A 13,630-nucleotide genomic window follows, 5' to 3' on the forward strand; every position below is an offset into this window, starting at 1 on the left:
GCAATTAATGAAAAATCGCAATCGCTGGCGTTTGTGATTGCTAGTGGAAAAGGGTCCTTACCCTAAACATGGATACATCATATGCAAACCCTGGTATCTTCCAAATAGAATTTTCCATTCTCCTTTTCCATTCAGCAATGTCCACCTTTATTCCCTTTCATTGTAAATGGGTTATTTTCATAGGAATAGGAAAGAGAGAGAGAGAGCAGCTATCCAGGTGCCAGTGTGCCTTCTGGGTTATGTTTCCCTGCAGTCAGAAGGATCCTGGCTGCCACCTATCTGCTGCTCAGCACACAGAAGGGAAAGTGGATTCCAGGACAGGCAGCTTGTCTCTTTCTCAGCATGCAGTAGTAATGAGAGGCAGGCAAGCGAGGAGAGCCAGAGATACAGAGAGAGAGAGAGAGAGAGAGAGGGGGAGAATCTCACATACACACATACAGGAGACAGATCTACACGGGATCTGCTGAGCCATCCGACCCATCTCACACCAGGATCCCGGGGCTGGTGACCCAGAAACTCCACTGGATCTGCCACTATGACAAGGAGGGAGGGACAGTGATCTGGAAGGGCTGTGACTAGGCGAATTATAACAGGAAGGGGAATGATTCTTTTTTTCTTTTTCTTCCTTCAGTCCAGCACAGCCTCATTGAAAGAATGCGAGCACTGGCAGGTAAGAGCCTTTACTGCAAGCCCTGTATGATGCTGATGATGCCATGTTCTGCTGCTTGACCATGTCTGTGTGTGCAGTGTTGGGGGGGGGGGGGGGGGGGGGATCCAGTGCCTTGCAGGGGTGGGGCAGAAAGCTGGCACCCCACCCCCCTCTTTCCTTCCATCATATGCCTGCTATGGGGGGGCTAAGCGAGGAGGCACAGTCTGTAATCACAGAGGATGGCAGAGTCAGAGCTGGAAATCAGAGTAAGGATTTTTTTTTTTTTTTGCAGTGTTTTTTTTTTCCATAACAATAGAGCAGCAACTGCATGTTGTGCCAACAGTAGTCTAATTCAATTAGGGTGTAAATGAAAGCCTCCAGTGTGTAATCCATGTATACCAGGGAAGCTGGCATCCCAGCAGCTGCAGCCCCCCAACCTGCAGATCCCCCCTCTCTCTCTCTGGCTACTTCAAGGTGCAGAGGAGCCTGATGATTGCTACATTGTCTCCTTACAAAGGGCTGTAATCCTTTTGGCTGATGGACAGAGGTGCAGCTAGAGAGAGGTTAGTCAGGCAGGTCAGGGAGGGAGGGAGGTGGTTGGGGGGGCTTGTCCTCTATTCATATATGGAGATGGGGGAATCCATGCAGTAGCAGCAGCAGCATCCTCCTCAAGCTGATGATCAGACCACCTACAGTCTATCCCCCATTTAATGATCCAATGCTGCAAGAGAAGCGTCTGTCTCTCGGATTGAGTCATTGCTCATGTGTGGTGAATGATGTGACCTAAATCTTTACGGCCCCCGTTGGATTGCCCCCCAGTCTTGTGCTGGAAGAGGGACACAGGGCACAGGATATTTCCTATGACACTGCACAATATCATATGGTATGGTAGCACCAAGCTGGCTGATCTCTGTGTCACTGCTGAGGGAGGGGGTGCACCTAGCCTCTATATGCTCACCAGAGCAGGTAAGGTTATGTCACTATTGACTTATATGCTTGGACATCTGCTATGGATTCTTCAGCTTTGCCATGTGTAGCTATGGCTGGAATCACCAGCCTATAGACTTTTTCATTTTCCTGTGTTATGGTTGAAATGATTTGATTTTTGGAATATAAGGCAAGATCAATAAATCAGGCGTGCAACAGATAATCAGAGCCCTAAGCCTGTGTCATTGTTTTTGCAGGTGTGTATTATGGTTCTGGCTTTTGGTACTATGTCAACTGTGTCTTCCCAACGTGACTCTGTGGTCTTCCTTGTTTCACGCTAAGGCTAAGTTATTATTATGATTATGGATTCATAAAGCGCCAACCTATTCCGTGGCGCTGTACATACAGAGTAAGAGAGATGGGGTACTTAATAATCCAGACAGTGGTATGCACAAAATATAGTTATTTCATATCCTAATGCAGAGATGGCAACCCCAATGCCATCTGTTTGGAAGTGCAGAAAGAGTTATATGCCAACGTTGCTGCTCACGACTTCTGAAGGCAGCCCAGGTGGATTGTGATTAATGATGCTTTTACTAAGTAAGAAAAAAACCCATCATTGCTGATCTATCTATTGCGGCAGCAGGTTGCTGACCATGGTGCTGAAATGTCTCTCACTCCATCCAGGGCTAGGCATGCATTACAGCCCATCACACTGCAGGGCTTCCCCATCTGGAGCTGGGATCGGTATGCATGAAGCCTGGCTCATATCACCTGTAGCATTTTACCACAGACTCCTCTCTCTCTCTCAGCTTGCCTGCTTAGACGAGGAACCTGTAGCTTGTCCCACCACCACATAGCTTTCCATTCATTATTACAGCCCTGTGGTATTATGTGTCATTTGCTTTCAATTTTGTATCTGGAAGCCAATGGGAAAGAACTGCTGGTATTTTTTTGCTTGCTAAATCAGCATTTTCTACATTGACAAATATATGTAGCCTCAGTTACCATTGTCTGCCCATAATAATATTGACTGTATGTGAATTTAATGTAAAGGAGACTACCTGCGACTTTCTCTTGGAGTATGCCTAGTAAAATGCTATTGCAACTATATATGATATACTGTACATACTACTCTCTCTCTCTCTCTCTCTCTATATATATATATATATATATATATATACATATATATATATATATATATATATATATATATATATATATATATATAACCTCTCTCTCTTAACGTTTCTTTGGTTACACTGGTTACACTGATATGCTGCTTATTTCTTAAACCATTGGTTTAAATTCAATTGAGTTTTTCGACTGCTGATCAAGCCAAAGGAATTATTTACAGAACGTTTTGACAGATGTGCCTTTTGTCACACTGTGAGCTTTTTTTTTTGTTTTACTAGATAAGTCTTTTGTCTTTGGGATTTCTCGCTGCTTTTCCATGTCCTTTCTTTTATATAATTGAGATTACTTTTTTTTAATATCAAAAGATTTAGATTTTTAGGTCTTTGTTCTCGAAGCTTTGGGATAAATTTGCAATCATTAGCTCATTAAAGCAACAGGCGACGCAGTAATCAAGAGGGTTTTGTGTGCCTGTTGAGCGTGTAGTATGTTGTTGATATTGGGTGACGAGTTTTGTATGAGAGTTTATGCTATATTATACTGGAAAGCCAGGAAGGTTATGCAATGTGGATTTGTGAGGAAGGAATGGATAGAACGTTATGAAGGAGTGAGTAAACACACCATAAACCATAACAAGATCACACGAAGAGAGGAATTCAATATTTCTGATGCAGAAGGATAGATTTGTATTGCACTTAATATAATGTGATTTAAAGATTACTATACGAAGTGGGGAAGGGTTTTTAAGTCGCACGGAACACTGTGTAGATAGAAACAGGCACAGTTTCAGCGCATGAAAACTTCATAAAACATGTCAACAGGTTTTATCTAGCAGAAGCGGTCCGATGGTAGGTGGTTAATATGGCCAGTTCTTTTTGTATTGCATGTTGATGCAATGTTACCAGGACAGTTCTCTAGTAGTGCCATATATAAGAGCGCAATTGTTACTTCTGAAATAATAATTACCCAATGAAAGATATTAATGAGAAGAAATCAGTGAATAATCTGCACTTAAGCAAACATTATACAAATAGTAATAGTATGTTCTTTTTTATAGCATTGACACAAATACCTTTCTTAAATGGGATGGGCAGATAGATTGGTAGGTAGAGAGATAGACATATTATTATTTTTTATTTATTTATTGTATTTATATACTTAGTAGAGAGGCATTACATGGATGGACAGATAGATAGACAGACACATACTTGATAATTAGATGTGCTGAATGGATGATTGGATGGAGAGAGAGAGAGATTTGTTATCTAGACAGGTAGACAGAGAGAAAGATAAATAGAGATAGATACATATAGTAGGTAGATAGATAGATAGATAGATAGATAGAGAGATAGAGAGATAGATAGAGAGATAGAGAGATAGATAGATAACGGACAGAGAGACATGGGTATGATAGACAAAATATAAAAATAGGGAAATAGGGATGGATATGGGATGGATAGATAGATAAATAGATACATCAATAATAAAGATAGATAGATATATCCATAGATGATAAGGAGATAGATAGATAGATAGATAGATAGATAGATAGATAGATAGATAGATAGATAGATAGATAGAATATAGGGTAGCGGACATAGAGATGGGTATGTAATGCATAGATGGATAGATAGATAGATAGATAGATAGATATATAGATAGATAGATAGATAGGTAGGTAGGTAGATAGATAGATAGATAGAATATAGGGTAGCAGGGTAGCAGACATAGAGATGGGTATGTAATGCATAGATGGATAGATAGATAGACAGATAGATAGATAGATAGATAGATAGATAGACAGACAGACAGACAGACAGACAGACAGATAGATAGATAGATAGATAGATAGATAGATAGATAGAATATAGGGTAGCGGACATAGAGATGGGTATGTAATGCATAGATGGATAGATAGACAGATAGATAGATAGATAGATAGATAGGTAGATAGATAGATAGAATATAGGGTAGCAGGGTAGCAGACATAGAGATGGGTATGTAATGCATAGATGGATAGATAGACAGATAGATAGATAGATAGATAGATAGATAGATAGATAGATAGATAGATTGATAGAATATAGGGTAGCCGACATAGAGATGGGTATGTAATGCATAGATGGATAGATAGATAGATAGATAGATAGATAGATAGATAGATAGATAGATAGATAGATTGATAGAATATAGGGTAGCCGACATAGAGATGGGTATGTAATGCATAGATGGATAGATGGATAGATAGATAGATAGATAGATAGAATATAGGGTAGCAGACATAGAGATGGGTATGTAATGCATAGATGGATAGATAGATAGATAGATAGATAGATAGATAGATAGATAGATAGAATATAGGGTAGCAGACATAGAGATGGGTATGTAATGCATAGATGGATAGATGGATAGATGGATAGATAGATAGATAGATAGATAGATAGATAGATAGAATATAGGGTAGCAGACATAGAGATGGGTATGTAATGCATAGATGGATAGATGGATAGATAGATAGATAGATAGATAGATAGATAGATAGAGAATATAGGGTAGCAGACATAGAGATGGGTATGTAATGCATAGATGGATAGATAGACAGGGAACGGATAGAGAGATAGATGCATAGATAGAATAGATGATAATATGACAAGTGAACACATAAGTATTTATCTACTAAAGATGGAAACAGTAGAGAACATAAGTGATCCAACAAACCTGGACTGATCTAAAAGCAAATGTCTGCTATGATGTGTGAAATGTTTGCACCCCTCATAGTGAAGCATAGTGAGGCGAGGACATTGTATTACCTATATATACTGAATGCAGGGTGGCTTGTTGGGTTTATTAACACACCTCTCACTGCTAGTTGTACACATGACTGCAATCACACAGCTACTGATTCACTGTCTCTTTAGCCACCTGCTGTGCTCTGATACTCATATTACCCAAGTGAGGGCCGGGAACTTCTGCTACCTGACAGACCATTTAGAAAACACAGTCTAGTCTTGCTGGATATTTGGGTCCTCCAGTGTCTGTAGATACACAGAGCTGAATTTCGGTGCCAGTAGGCCCAAATCACCTCACTGTTAAGGGGCAGTTAAGCTGGCATTTTTATATCTGTAAAATGAGAAACTTCGTGTATTCTGTGTTTATTTTAAATACCCAAGCAGGTACACTGGACTTTCCCATAGGTTTTTTTTTTTGATTGGGTAGTTGAGATATACACAGGGTAGGGTGAAAAACATAAAAACGACATCAGTCCGGGAGAGGTAAATAAATGGAGAGAAGATAGAGAGAGAGAGATGGAGGAGAGAGATGGATGATAGACCGATAGGCTACAGTGAAAATGGGCAGGTTAGCAGGAGAAAGTTAAAACTATAGCCCGGTACACATCAATTTTGATTAACTAATCATCAACCAATTTTACCTCCTCTATATGTTGTGAAGGCCAACATATTTTAAATACTATGAACATATTGTGTAGCTAAGCTCTCATACTACATAGAGGTTGTAAAATTGGCCAATCAATTATTGGCTAATATATATTGACCAATCAGATATATCAGCCTGGGAGAGATAGATAGAGAGATAGATAGATAGATAGATAGATAGATAGATAGAGGGATATTTAGATAGTTAGATGTATAGCTTAGATAGGTAGATGGAAGAGAGAGAGATAGATGGGTAGATGGGGGAGAGAGGGTTAGATAGGTAGATAGATTAGATAGGTAGATAGATTAGATAGGTAGATGGGACGCAGGGCCGGGCCGAGGCATAGGCTGGAGAGGCTCCAGCCTCAGGGCGCAGTGTAGGAGGGGGCGCACAATTCATTCAGCTGTCATTCCTAATTGTGTATTAAGCAGAAATAAATAAGAAAAGAGGATACATAGCAGTGACTGCAAGCCAGATAACTAGATATTAAGGTGTTGGGGAGGTTGTGGGCCCTGTGGCGCCTCTTAGTCTAATAGCAATCAGTGTGTGACAGCTGGGGTCGGAGGGATAGAGGGGCGCACTTTGGTGTCTCAGCCTTGGGTGCTGGAGGACCTTGTCCCTGCTCTGGATGGGAGTCAGACAGACACAGATAGATAGATAGATAGATAGATAGATAGATAGATAGATGAGTGCTAGAGGGATATTTAGATAGTTAGATGTGTAGCTTAGATGGGTAGATGGGAGAGAGAGAGAGAAAGAGAGAGAGAGAGGTAGATGAGAGATAGAGGGAAAGATAGATAGATTAGATACGGTAGGTAGATGGGAGAGAGACAGACCGACACAGATAGATGGATGGATGGATGGATTGATGGATGGATGGATGGATGGATAGATAGATAGGTCAGTCCGTCTCATCCTATTGTATACCTATGTGTACATTGGCAATGCTGGGTGCATCCTGTTGTTGTAGCTGCCGCACAGTTATGGGTTTCAGCCAGCAGATGTGTTGTTCATACTATTTAAGCAGCTCGTACAGAAGCCCAGGCTTGATAAGCATGTCAGGAATCCTGTGATTTTCACATCCTTGTGGAATTATTGTTTTGAAATGCTGCCAGCAATGAAGGAGGACATAGGTTGTTTACATAACATCCACACACAATTGCCTAACCTCAGCATGCAGTCATGGCATCTCTCAGTTCAGCATTCAAGGCTCAGACTGTGGGCATAGTTGACTCATTCATGAAACAGGTTTGGACGGCCGTAATCATAGGCATGATTCACTAAAGACAAGTTTTGCGCTCGAGTCAACAAAAATCTCTTTTATTCTTGTTTTATGTAGTTGCGCCATTTTTTTCATGCAATTTTTTGTATATTCACTTTTTTTATGTGCTATATATATTTATTTGGTTTATTTACTTGAACGTGATATTTATATTTTCACTTATGTACTTATGTACAGTGTGTGCAGACACTGCTATTAATTCTTTCTACTGGAGAACTTGCAGGAAGTACGTGATAGATTTGTGCTTCCCTGATTGGTTGCTGTAATTTGACCGTGTCTCACATCCAGGGTCCTCTCTATATTTGGTAGGTGCCCCCGCAAAGGTATGTCGGCAGCCCCCACCCGGGGAGGTAAGGAACGAGGGGGGCTCGTTCTTGTACTTAATATAATAATGCAAAATGCGCAGCTAAAGCCTTATATGCATTGCCTGCTCCTGGGGATCGGTGTGTCTCCTCCCCTTCCTGGTTAGTTAGCAAGTGCCATGCAGCCAGCCAATCACTATGTGAAGACTGAAGCTGCATGGTGATTGGCTGGCTGCATGGCACATGCTAACTAACCAGGAAGTGGAGGAGATGCGACGATTGCCAGAAGCAGGTAATGTATAATTAGGATTCCACAGCGCATCCTTCATAATGACATCAGGTACAGGACCGCCCCCCCAGGACTGCCCCTGCCCCCCTCTTGCTCCTGTGACACCCCCCCCCCCCCCCCCCCCCCCTCTCCAATGTAGTTGCAGCGGGAGCTATAGTTACACCACTGCTCACATTTACTTCCTGATTAGTCAGAAAAAGATCAACAGATGAGTCAGAAAAATAGTCACATGATTGTGATCAACTAATCAGAACTATTTAAGTTGATTGCCTTATTAAAGGGCAACTGAAGTGGGAGGAGTATGAAGGCTGCCATATTTATTTCCTTTTAAGCAATATCAGATGCCTGGCAGCCCTGCTGATCCTCTGCATCTAATACTTTTAGCCATAGCCCCTGAACAAGCATGCAGCAGATCAGGTGTTTTTGACATTATTGTCAGATCTGAAAAGATTAGCTGCATGCTTGTTTCTGGTGTTATTCAGACACCACTGCAGCCAAATAGATCAGCAGGGCTGCCAGACAACTGGAATTGTTTAAAAGGTAATAAAATATGGCAGCCTCCATATCCCTCTCGCTTCAGTTGTCCTTTAAATTAGTCACGTCCTTCTCCAAAGGGATGGTCGTAAATGGTGCTGTCCGATTCTGACGGAAATACGCTTTCCGACAAGTGTCTTTCTGATTTCCGTGGAATTCCATGGAAATCTGAATGCCCGATTTCCAACTTGCTTATTTCAGCGGAATGCTTTGTTAAAGTTAGATAATTCGATTATAATAATTTAAAGTACGATAATTGTACAAAAAAGAAATAAAATCTCATTCTCTGATTGGCCTAATACTTCCGAGTCATTGGATTGGCCTAAAAACTCTGCAGTATTCCAATTTCGGTGGTACAATACTGATTCTCTGATTGGTCCATTACTACTGAGTCTTATGTTTGGCCTACATTTTCTGAGTCTCAGTAATGCAGTATTCCGCGGTATTCTGATTTTCGGTTGAATCGGCTTAAGGGCCGGTTCACACTTGCGGTTCCCTGCCAAACGGACCGGATGACCTGACCGGATCCGGATCCGGATCGGAACCGTACGGTTCTGATCCGGATCCGATCCGGATCCGGTCAGGTTGCATCAGGTGTTCATCAGGATGCGATCCGGATCCGTTTGGCAAAAGATAGTAGAAACCAAATAAAAATGTTGGGGTCTGGGAGGTCAGCAGAAGGTGGACCTGTGGAATCAGGCCCTCCGCTGTTTAGCACTCACCTCCACCTCCGACATACTGCCAACATCTCCAGCACGTTTAAAGTCACTGCTGCTCCACTCCAAAATGCTTGCCCATGTGTCCCCATCCAAAATCGCCGCTACAATACGCATAGGAAGTGGGGTAGAACATCCGGATTTTTAGCCAGTGTGTTGTGCGCTCTCCGGTTCTCATTGGTTTGTATTGGCCGGATGGTGCAGTCCGGCTCCGCTCCGGATACGGCTGCCGGAGGAGCCGGACCAAAAAATAGCGCATGTTGGGTCTTATGGATCCGGTCCGGACGAAACGGACGCATGTGAACGGACGCATAGGCTTTCATTGCTATGCCGTGCGTCCGTTCCGTCCGTTCTGCATGCGGTCCGGCTCCGGCACGGCGATTCCGGACGGCGACCGCTAATGTGAACTGGGCCTAAGTGTCTATCAGGCCTGCTTGTTGTAGCACCGATTTTCATTTGATTCAATAATATTATCCAATTGTGTGGTCGCTAGTTGTATGGCCACTTGCTGCCGAATTTGTAAATGATATCTTCCACCTCGGTGCACAATGTATTAGGTGAGCCATTTAGTTGAGTATATTCTGTATCCTCTCATTGCACAAACAACTGTAAGTCCTTTGCCTTGTCTATTCTCGAGCATCACGGCAGATGTTGGTGGTATATAAATCAATAATGATAATTCTAATAACAACAACATACAACATTTCTCACAGGCGCTGAACTGGTTTCATATATTGTATTCTGCGCAGATAAAGCTGGAGCTCACCTTTTTAATGCCTACGGCTTTTTGGCTAATCTTCAATTCATTTATCAAGGACAGAATAGTGGAGGACGGCCAGGTTGCAGTCAGCCTCTGAATTCATCCCTCAGCTTCTGTACTATGAAGTCTGCTACAAAGTCAAAAAGACATCAACCACAGACAAATGAAAATAATAGATATATCAATTTTGTTCGTTAAACCATATTGGTAACAAGTAACTTTCAATAAGAAACTTTCATTTCACTGGTAGCCGACAAATACGTTTTCTGGGTACACCAGGGCCATACTCAGGTGGTACAGGGAGTACTTACTCAAGACAAGAAAAGACAAGACAAATAACATTTATATCGCGCTTTTCTCCTGGTGGACTCAAAGCGCCGGAGCTGCAGCCACTAGGGCGCGCTCTATAGGGAGACTTGCCAAAGGTCTCCTACTGAATAGGTACTGGCTTACTGAACAGGCAGACCCGGAGATTTGAACCCCGGTCGCCTGTGTCAGAGGCAGAGCCCTTAACCATTACACCATCCAGCCACCTCAAAAGGGGGGCCCAGAGGTGTACCTATATATATATATATATATATATATATATATATATACATATATATATATATATATATATATATATATCTCATCCTATGTAATAAAATCCTAATTGTCCCTGCGTCATCCTCCTGTCCCTGTGTCCTGTGTTTTGGCTACTGTGTATGTGTAGCCATTGGGACAGGAGGAGGACAGGGCCAGGGGTTGCGGACAGAGGGCGGCACGCGGCGGTTGCGCACACTGACATGTAACTGTGGCGGCAGTGAGAGAGACCTAGAGCCTGTTTCTAAACATGCTTTGGTCTACTAGTTTGTGTATATATATATTCCAACTGCCAAGCAAGCAGCTCCTTCATATACTTCAGACAGTGGTGGGGAACGAGCAAGCACGAGCGTTTTTTTTGGGGGGGGGGGCGGTATTGCGGCTTCCAGCGGCTGTGACCTAGCACCCGTTCTTCAATGGGCGGGACTTTTTACTAGTATATATATATATATATATACAGTATATATATATATATATATATATATATATATATTTTTTTTACGTCTGTAAGTAGGCTCAAGTTATTATTGTGATTTTTTTTTCAAACATATGTACTCTATAGAAGCATTTATAAATATCTCTCAAAATGTCTAATTTATAAAGGGGTGCAATGAAAGCACCGATCTGGCCATTACAGTAGTTCAACCATCTGAAATGAAAACTAACTATAGTAAGTAACTTGTCTATATACTGTATCTTATCTAAAGTTTAGATGGTTTACACAGCAAATTTAGCTGGAAACAGCTTCAACAGTGTATAACTATTTCTTCCTGTGATACAATGAGAGCAGCCATATTCTGCTTGTCATAATTACATCGGCAAGCTGCTCTGCATCTCCACCCCTCAGCCTGAGAAAACTCCAATCCTCTCTCCTCCCCTCTTCACCCCCTTGCCTCTGAAATCTTGTGCATGCTTCAGCAAACGCCTCCTCCTCCCCAGGCTGAGCTTCCATGAGCTTCACTTGCAGCATGGGACTCAGAATGCCTTGGCGCGGAGGAGCTGGGGGTGTGGGTACATTTATTTGCATGCAATTAGGTAATAAATTTAAAAAAAAAGCATGGGGGAGGGATGAATTATAAACTATATGTAAGGGGCAGAGAAATGAAGGCAGCAAAAGTTTATCTTGGATCCACATATCATACAATAAAATGATCCGATGTTATGGCAATTCAATAAAAATTATTGGTTGTGCCAAAAAATTTAAAGCTTTTTTTTTTATTCAAGCAAGAAATCCGATTTCCCATATTTTTCTATATAAGTCAGTTCGAAGTGTTGGATTTTTCTGATCAATTTTTAGGAAAATTGAATGGTGTAGGGTAGATTGTCAATTTATTAATGCTTAGACCTGAGCAATTTGTTCAGTTTTCAATCTTATAATATAATTTGGCAAACCTTGAACACGTGTGCAGTACATTAATCAGGTTTTTTAAATGTTACAATCAATCAGAAAAATTGATTGTAATTCTTGAATTGGTAAAAAATTGTATGGTGTGTGGCCACCTTTAACCTGCTGAGCGGTCTGGACGAGCTCAGCTCGTCCACTACCGCCGGAGCCTGCCGCTCAGGCCCTGCTGGGCCGATTTGGCTCAAATAAAAAGCAGCACACGCAGCCGACACTTTGCCAGCCGCATGTGCTGCCTGATCGCCGCTGCAGTGCGGCGATCCGCCGCATGCAGCGGCGATCCGCCGCATGCAGCGGCGAAAGAGGGTCCCCCCAGCCGCCTGAGCCCAGCGTAGCCGGAACAAAAAGTTCCGGCCAGCGCTAAGGGCTGTATCGGAGGCGGCTGACGTCAGGACGTCGGCCGACGTCCATGACGTCACTCCGCTCGTCGCCATGGCGACGAGGTAAGCGAAACACGGAAGGCCGCTCATTGCGGCCTTCCTTGTTACTTCTGGCCGCCGGAGGCGATCGGAAGAACGCCTCCGGAGTGCCCTCTAGTGGGCTTTCATGCAGCCAACTTTCAGTTGGCTGCATGAAATAGTTTTTTTTTTATTAAAAAAAAACCCTCCCGCAGCCTCCCTGGCGTCCTTAATAGAACGCCAAGCTGGTTAAAGGACCACTAGCACTAAAAATTGTAAAATGTAAAATGCATGTGTACACAAACTTTTAAGAAGTACATTTGTCCCAGAGTAAAATGCAGGCAAAAGTACTTTCTTCCTATGTTCCCATCCCTTAGGCCCGGTTCACATTAGCGTTCGCTGTCCGGATTCGCCGGGCCGGATCCGGACCGTATACTGTACAAACGGAATGGACGTTCGGCATAGCAATGCAAAGTCTATGCGACCGTACACATGCGTCCGTTCCATACACTTTTCCAACATGCGCTATTTTTAGGGTCCGGATCATCCGGCCGACGCACCCGGACCGGAGCCTGACTGCACCGTCCGGCAATAAAAACCAATGGGAAACGGAAAGCACAGAACACACTGGCTATAAAAACCGGACGTTCTATCCCACTTCCTATGCGTTTTCTAGCGGACATTTTGGATGGGGACACATGGGCACAGCATTTCTGGAGTGGAGCAGCAGTGACTTTGTGCTGGAGCTGTTTGGCAGTATGTCGGATGTGGAGGTGAGGCCCTACACAGTGGAGGACCTGATTCTACAGGTGCAGCATCTGCTGACCTCCCAGACCACAGGAATTTATATAGTGTGTTATCTCTTTAAAAAAACGGATCCTAATCGCAGCCGTATTCATACCTGATTGAAAACGTATGCAAACGGACTGGATCCGGATAAGAACCGCACGGATCAGGTCCGGTACGGTTCGGATCCGGTCCGGACATCCGGTCCGTTTTTCCCAAAAACGCAAGTGTGAACGGGGCCTAAAAGCAGTAAAAATGATCTTCAGGTTTTGGACTAGTCCATCTCATCATGCGAACACTAAGAATCCAGCGCAGAAGATTTGGGCGCTGCCGGCGCCACCATAGGCCATAATAGGAATTACAGCTATAGCAGCGCACAGAGTGTAACTTCGGTGCTGTCAGAAGACGGAGCTGAAGTTACATTGAAAACACTA

The 13,630-nt window shown here is 42.9% G+C and overlaps 1 protein-coding gene across 6 annotated transcripts in view; it reads left to right on the top strand.

Annotated features, from left to right (window-relative positions):
* The first annotated feature begins 329 nt into the window (after window positions 1-329).
* Window positions 330-13,630, top strand: part of SYT3 (synaptotagmin 3) — a 404,209-nt gene continuing 390,908 nt past the window's right edge. For 2 of the 6 annotated variants that reach the window (XM_068241413.1, XM_068241419.1), the window contains exon 1: window positions 330-670. The gene's annotated coding sequence lies outside the window, so the exon portion shown is untranslated. Of the gene's footprint in view, window positions 671-847; window positions 916-1,192; window positions 1,213-1,310; window positions 1,616-13,630 lie in introns of those variants that run through there. The other 4 variants (XM_068241420.1, XM_068241415.1, XM_068241418.1 and 1 more) reach the window with 4 other exon arrangements.

The sequence above is a fragment of the Hyperolius riggenbachi genome, chromosome 6, assembly GCF_040937935.1.
Source record: "Hyperolius riggenbachi isolate aHypRig1 chromosome 6, aHypRig1.pri, whole genome shotgun sequence".
NCBI lineage: Eukaryota > Metazoa > Chordata > Amphibia > Anura > Hyperoliidae > Hyperolius > Hyperolius riggenbachi.